The sequence below is a fragment of the Chrysochloris asiatica genome, unplaced genomic scaffold (genome assembly GCF_000296735.1).
Source record: "Chrysochloris asiatica unplaced genomic scaffold, ChrAsi1.0 scaffold00014, whole genome shotgun sequence".
NCBI lineage: Eukaryota > Metazoa > Chordata > Mammalia > Afrosoricida > Chrysochloridae > Chrysochloris > Chrysochloris asiatica.
In genome coordinates, this window is record NW_006408532.1 from 27137906 (window position 1) to 27159352 (window position 21447).

General features: G+C 39.8%; 1 pseudogene; it reads right to left on the reverse strand.

Annotated features, from left to right (window-relative positions):
- Positions 1-12873: 12873 nt before the first annotated feature.
- LOC102830655 lies at positions 12874-13311 on the reverse strand (annotated as a pseudogene).
- Positions 13312-21447: the final 8136 nt, after the last annotated feature.

Consider the following 21447-nt stretch of genomic DNA (forward strand, 5'->3'; position numbering starts at 1 on the left):
TCATTCATTCATTTATTTATTTATTTATTTATTTATTTATTTATTTATTTATTTATTTATTTATTACCAAACATCATGTTCTTTTCTCACAATTGTTTTTTTCCTAAAGATGTTTTGAAAGTAAGGGAGTAAGAAGCCTTGCCATCCTTGCAGGCAAGGAGCAGTCTCGTTTTTCATTCTATTAGCAATTCATGGACTGTTTAATATTCTTCACCAAAACTATAATTCTTCTTCATCTTCCTTTTTCATTGACCAGATGTTTCATGTATTCGTTAAAGATAGTAGTTGTTATTATTGCTATTGTTAATAAAGATGGGGATGATGATAATTACAAATCAAGTCAACACTTCTATCTCTCCACAGCTTGTTCTCGCCCTTACTCTTGACACCCACCTTTTTTGGTCATTTTGTAAAGGGGGTAAATTTTTAAAATAAATTATGAATCTAAAGTAGACAATTATATTCTTTTGTTAACTCCTTTCTATTTAAATGACAAGAAATTTAAACTAGCAATGGAAATTAACCTTTAATATGATCAAGCAAGTACCCATGCCCACAAAGTTATCAATGTTACTCATGTAAATAGAGAAAACAGAACATGGTCCCTGCTGTCAAGGAAATTACTATTGAGTTGGTAAGACAAGAAAAGCATGCAAACCACAACGAGGGGATAATAGGAACTGGTTTATAATCAATAGCTTAATTATGAACAACAACATAGATCATAGTATAGATGAGTTCTGGTGTGGTGCTGTAGAATAAGCACTGAACTGTTAACCGCATGGTTGGTGGTTCAAATCCATCAGCAACTCATTGGAACCCCTACATAGGATCACTTAACAACAGCAATCACAGAAAGGACTAGTTGTTCTTCATTTATTTACCCAACAAACATGTATTGAATATCAACTATTTGCTCAGCACAAGGCCAGGCATTAGAGCTATGCTGGTATAGAAGATGTGATTTTGCCCTTACAGAGAAAGTAAATACTATTATGGGGGATGGTTACAGAAACAAATTATAGAATTTGTTTGGTCAGTTCAACAGTGAAAGCTAGTGATAGTTAACACAAGAGAATAATTAATTCTTCTTTAGTAAGTCAGGATGATCTGTATCTTAAGTTTGGCCTAAAAGGGTCTGTGGGGTACCAAATGGTTTGATCACAAGTAAGTGAAACCCATGCAGGAAGACCAGAAAAAAATAGAAGTTAGTACTCACAGGACTTACAGAGGAAACTACAGAAAGCTGCTCAGCACAGGGCCACACACGAGGCAACAACCACCTGAACGAACTGTAGGAGAATCTGGTTTATGTATGGCAAGAAGACTGTAGGAGCTAGGTTTCATGGGCTGAAGTCTTATTGATCAGTTTAAAGGTTTCTAGTTTAAAGGGGAGAAGGAGAGAGACATTTTGATCACAAGAAATCATATGGGACTTGGCTGAGAGGAGCTAGAGCTATGGGAAGACTGGGTTATAAAAAGATTACCAGTTCTTTAAACATGGGAAACAGTATGGATCATGGCTTGGAGAGTATGTTCGAGTCTACAACTACTGAGAGAGTTTGTGACACGATAGAAACTGGGTGAAAGGACAACTAGGAATAATTAATGGATGCTGAGATAGTAAACTATGTGGACCACTAGTTAGTCTTATGGAGTCCTGGTGTGTCGTTGGGGGTTAATGTGCTGAACTGCCAGTCGCTTTGAATCACAAGGTTTGTGGTTCAAGCTCACCAGCTGCTACTCAGAAACCCTATATAAGGTCGCTGTGAGTTGGAACCAACTCGAAGGCACTTCACAACAACAAGTTGGCCTTATAATAGTTCACATGAGGTGTGACTGTTAAACTGGGTTTTGAAGGATAAATGAGTTTGTCCAATGGGCAAATGAGTAGGGCATTCTAGATGGGATAGCAAAATGTGTCCAAAGCTTGCCACCTTTCAGACTATGTGAACAGTGTAAAGTGGCCAAAAAGTAGCTCCGGGACTACATAACCTAGTGGAACATGAGGCAGGTAATATGATCAGCTTGGAAGTGGTTGTTGTTGTTAAGTGCCATCGAGTCGGTTCCGACCCATAGCGACCCTGAAAAGGGTTTTCGAGGCTGTAAATCTTTATGGGAGCAGAAAGCCTCATCTTTCTCCTGCGGAGCAGCTGGTAGTTTCGAACAGCTGATCTTGCGGTTCGCAGCCTGATTCGTAACCACTACGCTACCAGAGCTTGGAAGAAGTAGACCTGTTGAAATACAGAATGTGAGCTTTGGGTTGCTCAAGCCAATATTTAATGACTCTCAAAATATGTATTCAGTGCATTGTTGTTGTTAAATGCCGTCGAGTCGATTCCGACCCATAGCGACCCTATATTGGGTTTCTGAGGAGCAGCTGGTGTGCTTGAACCGCTGACCTTGCAGTTCAAATGGCTTTGCAGTCTGGCGCATTTACCCACAGCGCCACACCAGGACTACACTCTGTGCATTAGACATATCTTTAAAACTATCTTGAAATTTCCGTTGCAGACAAAGCTCAAAATCAACTTAAAGCATTTTTGGGGTGCCTTGACATTGCAGAATGGGTTATTTGATTGGAGAGGTGCTTCCTATGCAAGTAGAAATAGCCGAAAGGAGTAAATGGCAGTTTTACATTGTGTACTATTTGAACAGTGACTTGTTTGCAGCTGTGCATTTGAATACAAGGCTGGTATTCAGTATTGCATTAGATCTTCCCCACCCTCAAGGCCAATGCTAAACAAATAAGCAATAAAGATGCATTCTGTTTTCACATTTTAGTAACTATTTTGCAGATATTATATCTCAGCTTTCATTGTGTCTTATCATAAATTCAAATCTATATAAGAGTTCATAAAGAAAGGGTAGAGCATTAAAGCCAGAAATAATATGCAAGTCAGTGACTGGTTATGTATGGTACTTACGAAGATAGGAGTTATGTTTTATGACAATGTATAGCAACCAGGACATTGGCGATCACATAGTAGAGGTTCAACAAAACCAAGGCTGAAATCTTTGTATTGAAATCCAACAATTGTATTGATTGGATTCGGAGTCCCTGGTTTCTCCAAACCGTGTTCATGAGCTCAAATGCTAACCAAAATGTTGGTGGCTAAAGCCACCTAAAGATGCCCAGAAGAAAAGTCTGGCTTGGCTCTACTTCTGAAAAGCCAACCGTTGAAACCCTTATAGAGCACAGTTCAACTCTGACACACATGGGGTCACCATGAGTCTGAAGTGACTTCATGGCAACTGGTTATTGATTAGATTCATTGAAAGATATCACTCAGATAAACAACATAACCTTGCCCCAATGGAGAATTTAATTTCAGAGGCCATCTTCTTTCTCAAAGCAGTTTTCTACATGTGAGTAGGCAAGTTTTTGTGAATTCAAAAAGGAAAAACCATGTAAAACCCTCAGATTAATTATATGATGTAGAAAAACCCTCTGTTTCATGTGGGTTTTATCTTATTGCATATGATTACCTCATCCTGGGGTCACCAGCCAATTGATATGAAGGTTCTAAACCTTACATTCACCATCACGTGCACCTAAAAGAAGTCCTTTCTGGCGCGTGCAGGTGTGCACGCACGCGAACACACACACACACACACACACACACACACACACATAGACTCCCTCTCGCTTTTAATGACACTCCTGGTTGATTTATTGATTGACTATAACACCACCGGCTTTTCCTGAAGCACTTATGATCTCCCCAGTTGTAAGTGCCACCCCCAGTGGAAAGTTGCCCCCCAAACTGGGATGTTTTGATTGCTGTTTGACTTTCCCAACTTGACTGGTCAGGACTGAACCTTCTCAGCTTCCCTAGAATAAGCTCCTTAAGCCTTTTCCCTGCGAAGCATCTGTAAACAGTTGAAGGTCATGATTGTTCACTCTGCAAGATCGATATGCCATTAAATTGTGACAAAAAGGACTGCCAGACCATTAAGGCCTCCCCTATACCCTCAGTAATCCTGATAAAGTGATGAGCTGTTTTAACCTCTTTGGCTCCCGTTGCTAACTACGTAGAAAACTCCAAACAGCTGAGATAACCCTTACCGCAAAGTCAGGACAACCCACAAATGAGTGAAGCAGATTTTGAGCTCCCTTTCCTCCAAATTTTTACAGCTACTATGCTGCCCTGTACAGGGTCGCTATGAGTCGAAACCGATTCAACAGCACTTAACAACAACAACAACAAATGCTGCCAGTCTTTTTTTCTTTCTTCGTCGTTTTTTTTTTTTTTTTTTTTAAATCTTTTCTTTTTGACTACACAGTCTGTATAGTCTAAGGTTGTTCTCAAAACTGTTTGGACAGAAAACTATTTTGTTCTAGGTTGAGTCCGCTTCTTAAACATGTCCTTGTGTACACAAATGGGCCAGTTGCCTAATTGTTGTGGGATAAAGGTAGAAATATTTATTGCTGTTGTTGTTGTTATGTGCCGTGGGGTCGGTTCTGACGCATAGCGACCCTGTACAGGGTTTCCGAGGCTGTAAATCTTTTATGGGAGCAGAAGCCTCATCTTTCTTCCGTGGAGCAGCTGGTAGTTTCTAACTGCTGACCTTGCGGTTTGCAGCCTGATTCGTAATTACTATGCTATCAGATGAAAGATAACACAGGGCCAATTCATCCTAATCAGGAGCTCTGGTAGCGTAGTGGTTACGAATTGGTCTGCTAACCTCAAGGTCAGCAGTTTGAAACTACCAGCCATTAGGTGGAAGAAAGATGAGAGTTTCTGCTCTTGTAAAGATTTACAGCCTTGGAAACCCTGTACAGGGTTGTTATGAATCGGAATCACTCCATAACATAACACATAACCACCACCACCAATTCATCCCAATGGAGTCCTGGTGTGGCGCTGTGGGTTAATGCGCCACACTGCAAAGCCGGTTGAACTGCAAGGTCGGCGGTTCTAGCTCACCAGCTGCTTCTTGGAAACCTATACAGAGTCGCTATGAACGTCACTTAGCAACAGCAACAGTCCGTCCTAGGGAGCACGGTGGCTCTATAGGATAAACACTGGACTGCAAACCACAGGTCTATGGTTCGAGCCCACTAATCGCTCTGTGGAGAAAGATGAGGCTTTCTACTCCCCCAAAGATTTAACATCTCGGAAGCTTTATGCAGGGTCACTATGTGTCAGTACCAACTCGATGGCACTTCACGGCAACAATCCATCCTAACATTGGGATTTGCCTAAATAGAACCAATTTTAGACACGTGGTGACCTCATAGTAGCGAATTCTGTTGAATATGTCTATTCTATTGTTGCTATTGTTAAGTGATGACAAATGGGTTCTGACTCACAGTGCCCTGTATAGAGTTTCTAAGGAGCACCTGACAAGTTTGAGCAACCGACCTTGCGGTCCAGTGCTTATCCTACAGAGCCATACATAGATGTCTTTAGTAAAAAGTAAGGGAACAAAGAAAGAAATTCTGGTGACTGTGAGAAAAGGCAACTTTTCTGGATTGATGGATCAAAGTATTCTGGAAACCATTTTAAAATTAAATATACCTGACCAAGCCTTATTTGACAAAACACGGTGAGCTCATTTATTATTTTAAAAATTTCACCCAGCTAAGGCCCACAGCAACTGATACTATGAATTGATACTCAATGTGTTTTAAAAGTCTGTAACTGTTTAGACAGATAAACTTGACCTCATCCTCTTTACTAAAGCTAAAGTTATCTGATATCCAAAACATATTTTTCAGATAGTTTTCTCTTCTTAGAAGTTCTCTGCAAGCCATGTTACCTTTTTGTACACCAACTAATGCAACCATAAGGCAATGTTTAGACTTTATATCTAATGTGTACATTCATACACTTGCATACATACAGACACATGATACCAACATCCTTTTTTGTTTGTTTGTTTGTTTTTAATGTTTTATTGTGAATTATGTGGTAGTTTACATGGGAGAACATTAGTTTTACATTGATTCTGATGTATATCATCTCTCATTGCCATGGTTACAATCCCTTCCATGCAATCCTTCCCCCTGTACCCCCCAGGTCTTCAGCACACAGTTGCTCTCCTTCTCTGAATCTGAAGTCTCCAGCTGCTCCATCGCTCCACGTCATCATCTCTGGCTCCGTTTCAGGCATCACTGCTTCTCTGGGTAGGGTCCTGCTCTCTGCTCTTCTACCTTGATGGTCCTAGGGACCTCCACTCCTAGACTGAAAAGTTAATCACTCACCTCCTTGCTATAAAACATCTACCTTTACATTTCCAACCCTCACAATCAGCATTCTTTTTACCGAACTTTTCTAAAAAAATCAATACATTATCTGATTTTTGCAAAATTAAGTTTAAAAAGCCAGACCTTGAGGACCTTGCTTCAACTGCTATTCTTTATGCCTTAAATGCTTTAGATGATTATTAAATCTAAAAAGATCTGATGTCTGTAACCCTCCCTATGATAGCTAAAACACACTTCCATTCCAGTTCCCAAGACTCTGTTGCAAGCTTGTCCACTAATTGCTCATGGAATTTGTGAGAGCTAATACTTGTTCACTTTCTATTTTGCTGATTTGCAAGCATGAGTTTGCAGGGAAACCTTGACCTCAATTAAGGTCTGGCCCTAAATAGCTTATTATGTAAACAAAACTTATCTTCAAATGAAAATCTAAACACTTGAAACCAGCAGGAGTTGTAGGTAGTAAACAGAAAGAAAACAGACTTAATGTCTGCTAAGACCATTATCTGTCACCTGCATGTATTTCTTCAGCATATCAGTGGAATAATCGAGGAGAGCACAAAAACAAGAACAAAGCTTCAGGTCAATGAAATCATTCACTAATCCACCAGCAAAACAGTGTAAGTGCTGTATTAACTTAAAATCTCCTCTTGCTGTTTAGACATCATTACATCGGTTCTGAAGTTAAGCAAACAGACCCTATTAAATGATACCAAAAACGAGAGGATTTTTTCCCCTACTGTGTATTGTTTGAACCCCTAAATTAATCCTGGGTTTATATATTATGGGCTTTGAATTTGATCTGCAGATCTTGGGACATGGAGTAATTTAAATAGATAAAGTTGACTTACTGAAACAGACGATGTCTTCTCTCTCCCTTTGCACTCAATCATGTTTAAACCCATTTTTCGACTTCTGACTCATGCTACTTAATTTATTAAATATATATTACATGCCTACTAGATGACTTGTAGTTTGCTAAATTACTCAAGCTGCAACAATGAACAATTATTAAGCAACTTGTTTGCATCTTGGACGAGAATGTCTGACTTCAAGGAGCTCCGTTTTAGTGGCGGAATCAGGGCAATAAAACTTGAAATAATGTTGGCTTTCAAAAATTTTGATTCTTTATACTAGATATTTGAATTTGGACTCTAATGGATTGCTACTGATAACAGAATAAGTTGGGGATCACTATTTCATTAAGTGAATAATCACATACAAGCATACCAGTTGTTGTTACATGCCATCAAGTCAATTTCAACTCAGATAGCATAGAAGCCACTCTATATACTTGGCTGAAGATGCCATTTTGCTCTTTCTTTTCCTTACCTTGAGGCTGGTCTCTCCGTAAGCAATTGAATTACCTGTACTCTGATATAAATCAAAGCTGTAAAATGTTCTTGGTGCATTTCACTGAAAAGCCAGTTGCCAAACACATGCTAAGAAGTAAATTTGCCTGTCATCCTTGTTGCTGTGACAAAGGACAAGACATCATAGGATGCCATTCAGAGGAGTTTCCAATATCAGAAGTCCTTCAGCAGGAAAATATTCTTAGAATCAATTACATTATATTTAAATTGGGGACCCCAAGATAAATTTTACTGCACATTAAAAAAAACAAAAAACAAAAAAAAATGAAGGGAGAGCATTGTGGAAGGAATAAGGACTTGGCACAGACAGAACAAGTGTAGCCACCCAATCATTTGAGGAATTGTGGTACAGCTTATTCATCTTACCATCTTCTCATCTCTATTGTTTGCAATGGAAAACCCTGAAAATTAAAAACTATTTACGTTCTCCTTGGGAGGTATGGGGGATTCTAATAAATCTGACTACAGGAAATCTACGTAAGTTGCAACACACCCAGCTGTTTGCCTTAAACTCCATCCAACTTGATTTTCATTTGTCAAACAGATCCCTTTGATGTCAAAAATACTCTCTCCTTTGCATTTAGTCCATAAGAGTTTCCAGCTGCTGTTGGCTCTGTAGTTGTGTTGAGGTCTTAAGCTAGTCTTCAGTCATATTGTTCTGCTTTGCAGTTATCTAAACTCTATCTAGGTGACCTCATTCATCTTGATGGCCTAACTTGAGAGACACTTATCTAACCTGTCTTGGGAGCTGCTGTTCATGAAGGTTCTCTTGCATTGTGCTCACCCTCTGGTAACCAGCTTCAGCTGTATCTACTTCTAACTGAGAGCACACAACTCATACCAACATCTTCTGTTCATTTGGACAAAGAATATGTTCAATTCCTTTTGGAATCACTGATTGTCACCTGATTTATAACGTCTCCTTTTATCCTTCAGAATAGATAACCTCTTAGTGTTGAATGAGTTACAAATTGGTTTGGGGATCCTAAGTAGACCACAGAGTATTGAATCAACATTTAAAGAGCCCTTCAGTGTCAGAGTATTCAGTCCTATTCCTTGTGATTCTTTATGAGAGAGACATCTATTGTTATCTTTCATTTATAGAGGAGGAAACCAGGAGATTAGGTGGAGTGTCCAAGAGTTCTTTTTTTTTTTTTCCCCTCTGATAACTATCTCTGCCTAAACTTTGCTCTGCAAACTTTTGGCCACACTAAATTCTATTTATGAAATTCTTTGTGTTCTTCTCCCATAGTCTTTTATCTATCAGAATAGAGACTGTCTTAGTGTTGAACAACTCACAAATTGTTTGGATCCTAAGTAGACCAGAGTATTGAATCAATATTTAAAGAGCCCTTCAGTGTCAGATTATTCAGTCCTATTCCTTGTGATTCTTTATGATAGAGACATCTACTGTTATCTTTCCATTATATAGGTGGTGTCCAATAGATTTTTTTTCTCTCTCATGGCTATCTCAGCACAAAGTTTGTAAACTTTTGGTCACACTAAATTCTATTTATAAAATTCATTGCACTTTTTCTCCAACAGTATCTTATCTAATTGTATCTACCAGGAATTGATGGAATAAAAATTGAAATCTTTCAAGAAAGTGATGTAGCACAGGAGGCACTCACTCATCTATGCCAAGAAATTTGGAAGACAACTATCTGGCCAACTGATTGGAAAAGATCTGAATTTGTGCTCATTCCAAAGAGAGGTGACTCAATGGAATGCAGAACTCATTGGACAATATCATTGATATCCTGTGCCAGTAAAATTTTACTAAAGGTAATACAGAAATGGCTGCAAACATACATTGACATAGAAATCCAGAGGTTTAAGCTGGATGCAGAAGAGGACATAGAACGAGGGATAACATTGCTGATGTCAGATGGATCTTGGCAGAAAGCAGAGAATACCAGAAAGATGTTTACCTGTGCTTTATTGACTATGCAAAGGCTTTCGATTATGTGGATCATGACAAGCTATGAACAACATTGTGAAGAATGACTATTCCAGAACACTTAATTGTGCTCATGAAGAATCTGTACATGGACCAAGAGGCAGTTGTTTGAACAATTTTAAACTGAATGATTTAATATTAAGAAAGGTGTACGACAGGGTTGTATTCTCTTGCCATACTATTCAACCTGTATGCTGAGCAAATAATCCAAGAAGCTGGGTTCTGTGAAGAAAAATGTGTCATCAGGATTGGAGGAAGACTCATTAACAACCTGTGATATGCAGATGATACAACCTTGCTTGCTGAAAGTGAAGAGGACTTAAAATACTTACTGATGAAGATCAAAGGCCATAGCCTTTGGTATGGATTGCATCTCAATGTAAAGAAAACAAAAATCCTCACCACTGGGCCAATAAACAGCATTCTTATCAATGGAGAAAAGATTGAAGTTGTCAAGGACTTCATTCTTCTTGGATCAATTATCAACACTCATAGAATCAGCAGTCAAGAAATCAAATGACATATTGCATTAGGCAAATCTGCTGCACAAGACCTTTTTAAAGTGTTAAAGAGCAAAGATGTCAGCTTGAGGACTAAAGTGTGCCTGACCCAAGTTGTGGTATTTTCATTAAGCTCATATGCATGCAGAAGTTGGACAGTGAATAAAGAAGACCATAGAAGAATTGATGCCTTTGAGTTATGGTGTTTTAGGAGAATATTGAAAGTATCATGGGCTGCCAAAAGAACCAACAGATCTGTGTTGGACGAAGTGCCGCCAGAGTGCTCCTTGGAGGTTAGAATGGCCAAACTTTGTCTGTCATACTTTGGACATATTGTCAGGAGGGACCAGTCGCTGGAGAAGGATATCACGTTTGGTAAGGTGGAGGGTTAGAGAAAAAAGAGGAAGACCCCCAGAGAGATGAATTGGCAAAATGGCAGCGTCAATGGGCTCAAGTGTGGCAACAATTGTGAGGTTGGACCAGGACCGGGCAGTGTTTCGTTCTATTGTGCATAGGGTCTCTATGAGTCAGTCCTGACTCAATGGCACCTAACAACAACAACATATATCTATCTATCTCCTTGGAAACTTTTTACAGGGTTGCTAAGAGTCAGAACTGAGTTGATGGCACTTAAAAACTGTCTATCTATCTAGCTACTTGTTATCTACATATTATCACCAACTTTAAATACAGTAAATTATTTATTTTCTCTGAGAATCCATCGCTACATTTGTAAAAAGAAGTTGATGTTTTAAGGATCAAATGAAATAATATGAATGAAAAATAATATCACATAGACTGTTCCCTAAACCCAGTATTAGAAAGAATAGTGGCAATACTCACCGAGCCAAGAAGTTATTAGTAAAAATGAGTAATTTATGATTCATCTAGCATGATCTTTTCTGAACTGAGAAATCATCTGTTTGGAAAGCAATTGCATTTGATTCTATGTGAATTTTCTTTAAAAAGATAAATATTCTTCCCAAAGCTGATATATTAGTTTCCTGTGAGTCAGAATCAACTCAAAGGCACATAACAACACCAACATAGCTACTGTTATAACAAATTACCACAGATTCAGTGGCTTAAAATAACAGACTTATTACCTTATAATTCTGTACATCTGAGGTCCAAAATGTGTTGGCATGGCTACGTTTCTTCTAGAGGCTCTAGGGGATAATCTGTTTCCTTGTCTTTTCAAGACTCTAGATGTAGTCCACATTCCTTGGCTCATGATTCCATATCACTCTGATTCCATCATCACATCTCCTCTGCCTCTAACTCTTCTTCCCTCTTTTCCTTACACACACTCTTATGATTACATTAAGCCCACGCAGATAATCCAGGATAATCTCCCCATCTCAGAATCCTTAAGTGCTCAGCTGCTAACCAAAATGGTGGTTCAAACACACCAGTGTGTGGCAGTTGGCTTCAGTAAAGATAAGAAACAGCTTTGGGAATCCTATTTTATAGGATTGACATGACTTAGAATCAACTCAATGGTAATGAATTTGGAGCTGCTGGTACTCTCACTCACTACATATAAATTCACTATCAGTTAAGTGGTTGTCTTTTTTAAAAAAATTACTTTTCAAAATACACGCAGTTCAGAAACAAAAACTGTTTTTCTGTTTCCATCTGACAGTACATTATATATGTTTGGAATTAAACTCTAGTGGGTTAATGCACTGGACTACAAAGTCGGTTTGAACTGCAAGGTTGGTCATTCAAGCTCACCAGCCACTCCTTGGAAACCCTATACAGGGTTGCTATGGGTCAGAACCGGTGAAACTGAATTTAACAACAACAATAACAGCAACAATGTCAAATCCTTAGAGCAGTGATCATACAGTGGCACAATAACTCTTCTACATAGAACAGTTAGAGTGGTAGATGTTGGAAAGATTATTAATCTCTGTTGTTGTTAGGTGCCATCGAGTCGGTGCCGCCGACTCATAGCAACCTTATACACAGTAGAACGAAACATTTTGAGTTGTGCCCCATCAGCAAATGACAGTCCTGTGGGCTTTACTCCCACAGGCTTTACTTCATTTGTGTTATCACGATCAACTCTACTTTGAGGAGGCAGCTCTTCCCCAGTCGCATTTTGAGTGCCTTCCAACCTGAAGAGCTCATTTTCTGGCACTATATCTAACAATGTTTCTCTGCTATTCATAAGGTTTTCAGTGACTAAATGTTCAAAAGTAGCTCTCCACTCCTTCTTCCTAGTCTGTCTTCATCTGGAAGCTCATCTGAAACCTGTCCACCATAGGTGACCCTGCTGGCATTTAAAATATCGGTGGTATAGCTTCCAGAATCATAGCAACTCACAAGCCACCACAGTACGACAAACTGATAGATCAGTGGTGGATTAATTTCTAATTAATCTCTAATTCCTCTATTTTATGTAATTGACATATGAAGGAGTTTCAAAAAGTTCATGAAAAAATGGAATTAAAAGGAAATGGAATTTTTCCATGAACTTTTTCCAGCCTCTCATACTTCTCAGTGATATCAAAACATAGAAATAATTTATTAACTGTTGGAAAAAATACTACTTCAATTTTGTTATTTAACTAATTATTCCCACTCAACAAACATTCAGAGGAAAACATGAATATTATAATTTTTTTTTCCAGTTCAGGAACATTTCCAATTTTTATTCATAATATTGGTAATCAAAGTTGCAAAGGAAGGTGTACAGTGCCACATATCAGTAACAGAGCAAGATGGAAATGAAATATTCCAAAGCCATCTGGAAGAGTTTCCAAGCAACACAAACTAGGCTAGAAATCTAAGGTTAAACTTTGGTTCCATTACAGGTTATATTCATTCCTGCATTTTCTCAAAAAATTCTTCCTTATATTTGCCTTTCTCTTTTCCAACTTATTGAGATTTGGCTTTGCATTCAAGAACTTTTTTCCCATCATTGTCCAATTTGAGACTGGTGATAACCACCTTGCTTGGGTGAATGCCCATTTGGACAGCTTTACCATTAGCCCTTGAACGCTGCACCCTCTTGATGTAGATGACATACTTCTTTCTGTACACCTGGACTACGTTGCCAATCTGCTGAACTTTGCAGTGTCCTTGAACCACCTTGACCTGGTGGTCTATGCAGATGGGCATAGAGAGGACGTTATACTTCTGCCGCAACTCCTTGTACAGCGTGAACGATAGGATCTTTCTGCGCGTGTGCGAGGAAGCATTCAAGTGGCATTTGAGGTTCTTGCTGTGGTCCAAGGTCACCAAGGGATTGAGCTTCATGGTGACAATAGGGCGTCCGGCAGCCTCGGAAGTTCCGCGTACAAGGCTAATATATTTTTTTTTCATGGTTTTTTGTGAATTATGTGATAGTTTACATGGGAGAACATTAGTTTTACATTCATCCTATTGTATATCTTTTCATTGTCATGGTTACAATCCCCTCCATGCATCATCAACCAACCAAAGGGTATACACTACAAGCCTGCCCCCTGGTCATCAACACACAGCCCCTCCCTCTCCCTCTCTATGTCTAAAGTCCCCAACTGCTCCATCTCTCCGCATCATCGTCTCTGCCTCCATCTCTGGCATCAATGCTTCTCTGGGTAGGGTCCCGCTCTCCGCTTTCCGCTCTCCGCTCTTCTCCCTTGATGGTCCCAGGGACCTCCGCTCCTAGACTGAAAAGTTAATCACTCCCCTCCCTTTGCCACAAAACATCTACCTTTACATTTCCAACCCTCACAAGCAGTCCTGATAACAATTATTCACTATTGTATCACAAGAGACCCGTCTGCATTTCATTTCATCAGCCCCGCCTAGACAGATTGGATACTACTCAGTGGAGATTCTACTGTCCTTCATGCCCTCTGAATCTAGGTTCCCTCTTGAAAGCTTTTAAGCCAGTCACTTCTTGCCTTTGTAGCCCCTCCCCCCCCTCCATTTTGGTTAGCCAACGTCCAAGTTGCCCATCACTGTCTACTCTGCGTATGGAGGGGTGGGAATGATCCTTGCTGTAAGGATTTATTCCCTCTTTTGAGCTACTGCATCCATAGGTGTAGGTCAAGTTCATCAAATTGTATCAGATTAGTTTTTTTTTTTTTTTCTTCTTCTTTTGAGATCTGATCATCCAATTATTGAAGCCAGGTCAAGTTGGGTATTAACTGCAAGTGTGGGTGTTCTTGTGTATATGCCCTCTCTTCTTATCTGCTGGATGCTTCACTCCCCACTCTAGTCCTCTGTGGGTATGCCACTGACTCTGGGCCCAATAGTCTCCAGATCTTGCCACACTGCTGGCCAACCAGGTTTCCACCTGGATTAGGGCTTAGCTCGCAGCTTCATTGCTGCTTTTCCCTCATTTCCCCTTATCAGTGATGAATGTGGTCACCAATCAGAGCATGTATTCCCATTAGTCTTAGTCTTGGAAAGGGGTTTACACTGAGGGGACCCAACCACTTGCCTTGAAGTCTCCTAGGCAAGCAACTTGCTTGTTCTTGTAGTAACACTCGGTCTGCCTATATTGCTCTATTTTTCCTGTAGGTCTTTCTTTCAAGAAGTATGTTCTTTTCTTCTAGCTGCTCCAGCCTGGTCTGCTCATCGTTTCAAGTGGAAACTTCCCATCTCTGAAGATCTGGATGTGGTTCAGGCTTAGGCTAATATAATTTTAAAAGTGTATTTATTTTGTGATTTGCAAGGGTGTGATAAACTACTTTAGAAAATGGCACAATAAATGAAGGTGTGCTTACTTGTAGCCTACAGTTTAAGAACATCTAAAAAAAGTCCTGATGTGGCACTGTAGGATAAGCACTGGACTGCTAATGGCAAGACTGGTGATTTCAAGCCAACAGCTGCTCCTCAGGAGCCTTAAACAGAGTTGCAATGATTCAGAACCAACTTGACAGGACTTAACAATGAGATGGTCATGGTGGTTTATGTGCTGTGGAGTTGGTTCCAACTCACAGTGACCCTATAAAGGGTTTCCGAGGCTGAAAATCTTTACAGGAGCAGAAAGCCTCATCTTTCTCTCACAGAATAGCTGGTAATTTCAAACAGCTGACCTTGTGGTTCGCAGCCCAATTCATAAACACAGACAGATTTTTTTTTTTTTTCAAAGAATTTACACATGTAAATAAATGCGATGCTCTTGTGGCACTGAAGGATAAGCACTGAACTGCTAACTGGAAATTTGGCCGTTCAAACCCATTAACCACTCTGAGGGAGAAAGATGAGGCTTTCTGTTCCTGTAAAAATTCATAACCTCAGAAATCCAGTACAGGGTTGCTGTGAGTCAGAACTTACTAGACAACACTTAACAACAAAAATCATTTGGAAGCCGACTGCTGTACCCATGAGTTAATTTCTGGAGTGAACTTTTCCAATAACTAACTCTGTTACACATTCTAATAGTTAAGCATTTACATTATCTGGGCCCACTAAAATAAATCTAAGATTTCCTCCCTCTCTAAAATTCAGTAACTCCTTTTACTCACTGGCTTGATACTAAATAATTACTAGATAGATTTGTTGTTCCATTAGTAATGCTACCCACAGCAAACAAAACTCACCAGAGGCAACAAAGAAAGAATTTGACGGATTGTCTCTTAAATCATACTGGAATTTCCCCAGATTAGGTTGGCAGAAGGATGTATTATCTCAGAAACAATACGGTTTAATCATACCATCTCTAAAAGCTAAGTGACTGCATTTTAACCTTTTCTAAAGACAAGGGTGGCCTTGTTTTCACTATGTAAAATTATCTTTAAAGTCTCCTTCTTGAGTGTTTCTAGAATTAATCCTACACTGTCTGCCTTGAGGAACAGAGAAAGTATACACTGTCAAAAATCATAGCAAGACAGTTAATCTTTAGTAATCACAACTTTCTTTTTCGGTTTTATATTCTTAATTTTCTACTAGTTTTCTAGCTTTCATTTCTGTGTCATTTAAAGCAATGTTTGATGCTATTTCAAATAAATCAGAAATGTACATGGATTAGCACAATAAACGTTTTTTTTTCTTAGTTCCATGAAAGTCACACTCTGGCATCTAGCAGTTTTCTATCCTGTGGCTATGCCAAACCCTAATAAGTTGGCGTTCTCAGCCCCAGATGGTAGAGAGAAAGAGACAATAGAGAAGTTCCACCCACTTCTTCAATGAAAGAAAAGCAGGGCTGAGAAGTGAAACACACAACTTGTCCCACATTGTATTGGCAAGAATTAATCACATGGTCACAATGGATGCTAAGGATGCTGGAAATGTACTCCTGATTTGGGTTGCTATTTCCCACTGGTAACTTCACACTATGAGAGGGGAGCATGAATTTTGAGTATAAAGATCCACAACCATGTCCCATTCCCTCTGCCTTCTTATAAAAATTATTTTTTAAATATGTAAATCTGGCCAAGATATAAAATGTGTTCACTCATGCATTGATATTCTCATTCGGCAAATGTTTATTTTATAGTCTACCTTATGTGTTGTTGTTGTTAAGTGCCATCTACTTTATGTACAGCCCTATATATTCTAGCGCTGGGGTAATAATAGACAAACTTGGTATTCCTACCTTTAGAAGCTTACAGTCTAGTAATAGCTATAAATAATAAATAAGTAATCAGGTAAATAATCACATCTTAGAAAAATGCTAGGATGGAAACAAACAGGGTGCTCAAATGTTACTTAACTGGTCGCTGGTGCGATGTCTGCTCTTATTGAATGGTCAGAGAAAAGCCCTCTATAGGGAGACATTTTCTAATAAGAGACATGGAGTCCAAGAAGGAACTAATTGTGTTATGAGCACCGTCTTAAAGCAACATTACAAATGCCTTAGAAAAGAGTCGAAGATCATTAATTATATAATTTTTCTAAAGCTTAAATTTGTATCTTTAAAATCATGATCCAACCTAATAATTCATTTATGAATTATAAATGAAAAAGAGAACGTTTACATTGGAAAAATCCTGCAGGCAATACCTTGACCAGATAACCAAACTTAACATGACCTGTAGTGCAATAAATAAGTAGCTTGCACTGCTGGTGTGAGGTGCTCTGGTAGCGTAGTGTTTATGAATCAGGCTGCTAACCTCAAGGTCAGCAGTTTGAAACTACCAGCCATTCTGTGGGAGAAAGATAAGGCTTTCTGCTCCCGTAAATATTTACAGCCTTGGAAACTCTATGCAGGGTCATTATGAGTCAGAACCAACTCCACTGCACACCACCACAACTCCCAGTATGATACAGCAAGGACACACCACTGCCTCTATCAGGTTATTGAAAAACGTAAAAGTTTAACCTCAAGTTAATCATGAAAAAGACCAATCAGACAAATCCAGAACAAAGGCTTTTCTGCAGACCTGGGCCTACACATTTCAAAATTGAGAATAAACAGACATAGCAACTAAATACAATGTGTGATCCTGGATTAAAATAATGGATAAAACATACTCACAGATAACAATAGCTTCTACACAGACAATTATGGAGACAATTGCAGACATCTGAATGTGACTACATTATAGAAGACAGTACTATTGTGTCAAGGGTAAATGTCCTGGGTATGATAACAGAATTGTGGTTATGTAAGAGTGTCATTTTTCTTAGGAAATATACTCTGAAGTCATCAGGGAAAAAAATGTGAACTTAGGTGATAGGTATATTGATTGATGTTCATTTTACTGTTCAATTTTTTTTTAAGTTTGAATTTTTTCAATATAAAAACTTGAGGGAAGTAATTAGGTTTCTAGTTTTTGAAAAACTACCAGGTACTAAAGAGCTCTGGTGTGGCCCTGTGGGCTAATGCACCAGACTGCAAAGCCAATTGAACTGCAAGGTCGGCGGTTCGAGCTCACCAGTTGCTCCTTGGAAACCCTATACAGGATCGTTATGGGTCGAAATCGACTCGACAGCACTTAACAACAAGGAGCTCTGGTAGTGTAGTGGTTACGAATCGGGCTGTTAACCTCAGAGTCAGCAGTTTGAAACTACCAGCTGTTCCGTGGGAGAAAGATGAGGCTTTCTGCTCCTGTAAAGATTTACAGCCTCGGAAACCCTATACAGAATTGCTATGAGTCAGAATTGACTCCACAGCACATAAGCATGTCCACAGAGGGCAATGGAGTCCTGGTGTGATGCTGTTGGATAGTACTGGACTGCTAACCTCAAGGTCAGTAGTTCAAACTCACCAGCTGCATCTTGGAAACCCTATACAGGGGTCGCTCTGAGTCAGAACTGACTTGATAGCACTTAACAACAACAAACAGAGAGCAGTGAGTGTTCAGTGGTAAAATTCTTGCCTTCTATGTGGAAAACTGGAGTCCTAGTGTGACGCGGTAAGATACACATTAGCCGGTCATTCTCAATGGAGGTTTGCATATTGCAATGAAACTGGACAGGTTTTGGCAGAGTGGCAAGACTAGGTAGGGCTCACTATATGGATCACAATGGCCTGACCCACAAGTCATGGTGTGGATGGTGCCGGACTCGGCAGTACCAGGGTCGCCATGAGTTAAGGTGGGTTCCATGGCAGCCAACAACAACAATAATGTTCTATGTGCACAACAATTTGGACAGAGGTGAGTAGGAGTGTAAATGTGCAGTAAGGGGACGGTGGTCTAAAAGAGAAATCTTGGTAATGCCTCACCCCCTCTCTCTGGCAACATCCAGAAGATACAAACGTTTCAACCGTCTGGGAAGAAACAGAAATGTTTAGCATGGATGTCTGTGTAGTTTTTCTTCTAGATCTTCATGAAGAGGGTTACAATGTATACCCAGTCTCTCTTACATCCATGCCTTTCTAGTTGTTGTTGGTAAGTGTCTGTCGGTTGGGTTTCTACTCACAGCAACCCTGTGTTTCCCAGGAGCAGGTGGTGAGTTTGAACCGTCCACCATGCAATCGTGCATTATCCTTCAGTGTACACCACATCACCGACAGTTTAAATTACTCAGCTGGGCTCTGTGGCAAGTAGACGTGTTATCAATGGGAGTCTTTGAAATGTCTGTAGAGAGAGTGCCCATTGGGCCTGAAACTATAGGCTTAATGCAATTTGAAGAGAATAAGCGGTTTTGTTCAGTGCCGGCCAACATGTTCCTTGATGTTTTATGCAAGAACTGTTATTGCAGTCACACTGACGGGAAGATTCAACGTGAATGGTAAATGATAAGAAATGCCCACACTTCCTATTTCCTCGTATCTATTTTAGTTGGTGGCAATTACGATTTACTACGCAACACTCAAAATACAAACGGTGCTATACTAAAGGATACATATAAGTGACAGATTTGTATCCTCAAGGCGAGACTTCAAAATATTGGAGCCGAAAAGGTTGCCAGTTCCGGAAGGTGGTGGAGACATGCTGCGAAAGCCCAGGCGGGAGAGGGGCTGCATGACAGAGTGCTAGGAGCCCCCTGGATGTGGAAGCGAAGCTGTGCAAAGCTGGTGGGAGGCTCCGCAGGAGGCAGATGGAGGAGGACTCCAGGTGCCAATGGCATGATGGGATGGTGCAGACAGCGAGCAAAGAGTGAGGAAACACAGTAAGCAGGCAAACTAAGAGCATAAGGCCGGGAAGGGAAATCAATAAGGAACGCCAAAACCTCCAGGAACTATAGGAGCGGGGTTATGTGAGGAGAATGTGCGGGCTGGCTTCCCTTCGCCATTCCAGCTTCTTGAGCCATGCTTTTCTGTTCTGGTCCTTAAACAGGAGGCTGAATTCTGAGGGCCGCATCATCAAGCTGCCGTGCCCTCGGGAAAACCATTTGGTTTACAGTTAATGGGAACCACAGGCAGAAAATCAGGGAGGAAAAGGGGAGTTTTATTTCTCCTCCCAGCTCCCAGGCTGCTTTCTTAACCTGTCAGGAGTTAGGACTATACCAACAACAGCTACAGCACCCACCGACTTTCTCCCAGAACCTCCCACCTGCACCTGAGGCCTACCCCTGGCTTGTGGCATCACCCTTCCCACTATGCAGATTGTTAGCTGTTAATTTATTCCATTGCAGCGTTGCGAAATAACAGTTGTTATTGTTAGATACAGTCCAGTCATTCTGATTCATACTGATCCTCTGCATGATAGAACAAACACATACTACTCTTGCAACATGCTCACAATTGTTGTTATGTCTAAGCCCATTGTGCAGCCAATGGGTCAGCCCATCTTGTTGAGGGGGGTGGTCTTCCTCTTTTTTTGCTGACCCTCTACTTAACTTTGCAGGATGTCCTTTCCCACGGATTAGTCCTTCCTGATAACATGTCCAATTACATTGGACCCAGTCAGGCCATCCTGGCTTCTAAGGAGAATTCTAACTATACTTCTTCCAAGACAGTTTTGTTTGTTCTCCTGGCAGTCCAGGGTATTTTCAGTATTATTTTCCAACACCATAATTCAACCACATCGAGTCTTCTACATTCATTGTCTTCTTTATTCATTGTCTAACTTTCACATGCACATGAGGCAGCTGAATATACCATGATTTGGGTCCTCAAAGTGACACCTTTGTTCTTAACACTTTAAAGAGGTCTTGTATTGCAGATTTGCCTAATGCAACATGTCCAATGCTGCTTCGGTGAGCATTGATGTGGATCCAAATAAAATGAAATACTTGACAACTTCAATCTTTTCGTTCTTTACCATAATGTTGCTTACAATTGTGAGGATTTTCACTTTCTTTATATTGAGCTTCAATCCACACTGAAGGCTGCAGTCTTTGATCTTCATCAACAAATGCCTCAGAGTTTTCCTTTCAGCAAGGTTGTGTTATCTGTATAATGCAGGTTGCTAATGAGTTTTCCTCCAACCTTGATGCCATCTTCTTCTTTATAAAGTCCAGTTTCTCAGATTATCTGCTCAGCATACATATTGGATATTTATGGTTAAAGTATACAACCATGACACAAACCTTTCCAGATTTTAATCCCCTTGTTCTGTTTGAACTACTACCTCTTCATCTACATATAATTAAGTGTTCTGGAACGTCCACTTTTTTGCAATGTTGTTCATAGATTGTTATGATCCTCACAATAGAATGCCTGTACATACTCGATAAAGCACAAGTAAACAATTTTCTACTTTCAGGAAAAATCTTTCGTCAGTAATGATAGTCTTTTTTCCACTTCTGAATCCTCTTCTGATCCAGGTGGAATTTCTTACAGCTCCCTGTCGATATACTGCTGCACCCATTTTTAAATTATCTTCAGAAAAAAAATTACATGCTTGTGATATTAATGATATTCTTTAACGATTTCTGAATTCTGTAGGAATCTTTCTCTGGAATAGGCACAAATATAGATGTCTTCCATTTGGTTGATCAGGTAGCTGTCTTCCAAATTTTTTGGTGTAGATAGATGGAATAAAAATTGAAATCTTTCAGGAAAGTGAGGCAGCACAGGAGGCACTCACTCATCTCTGCCAAGAAATTTGGAAGACAACTGTCTGG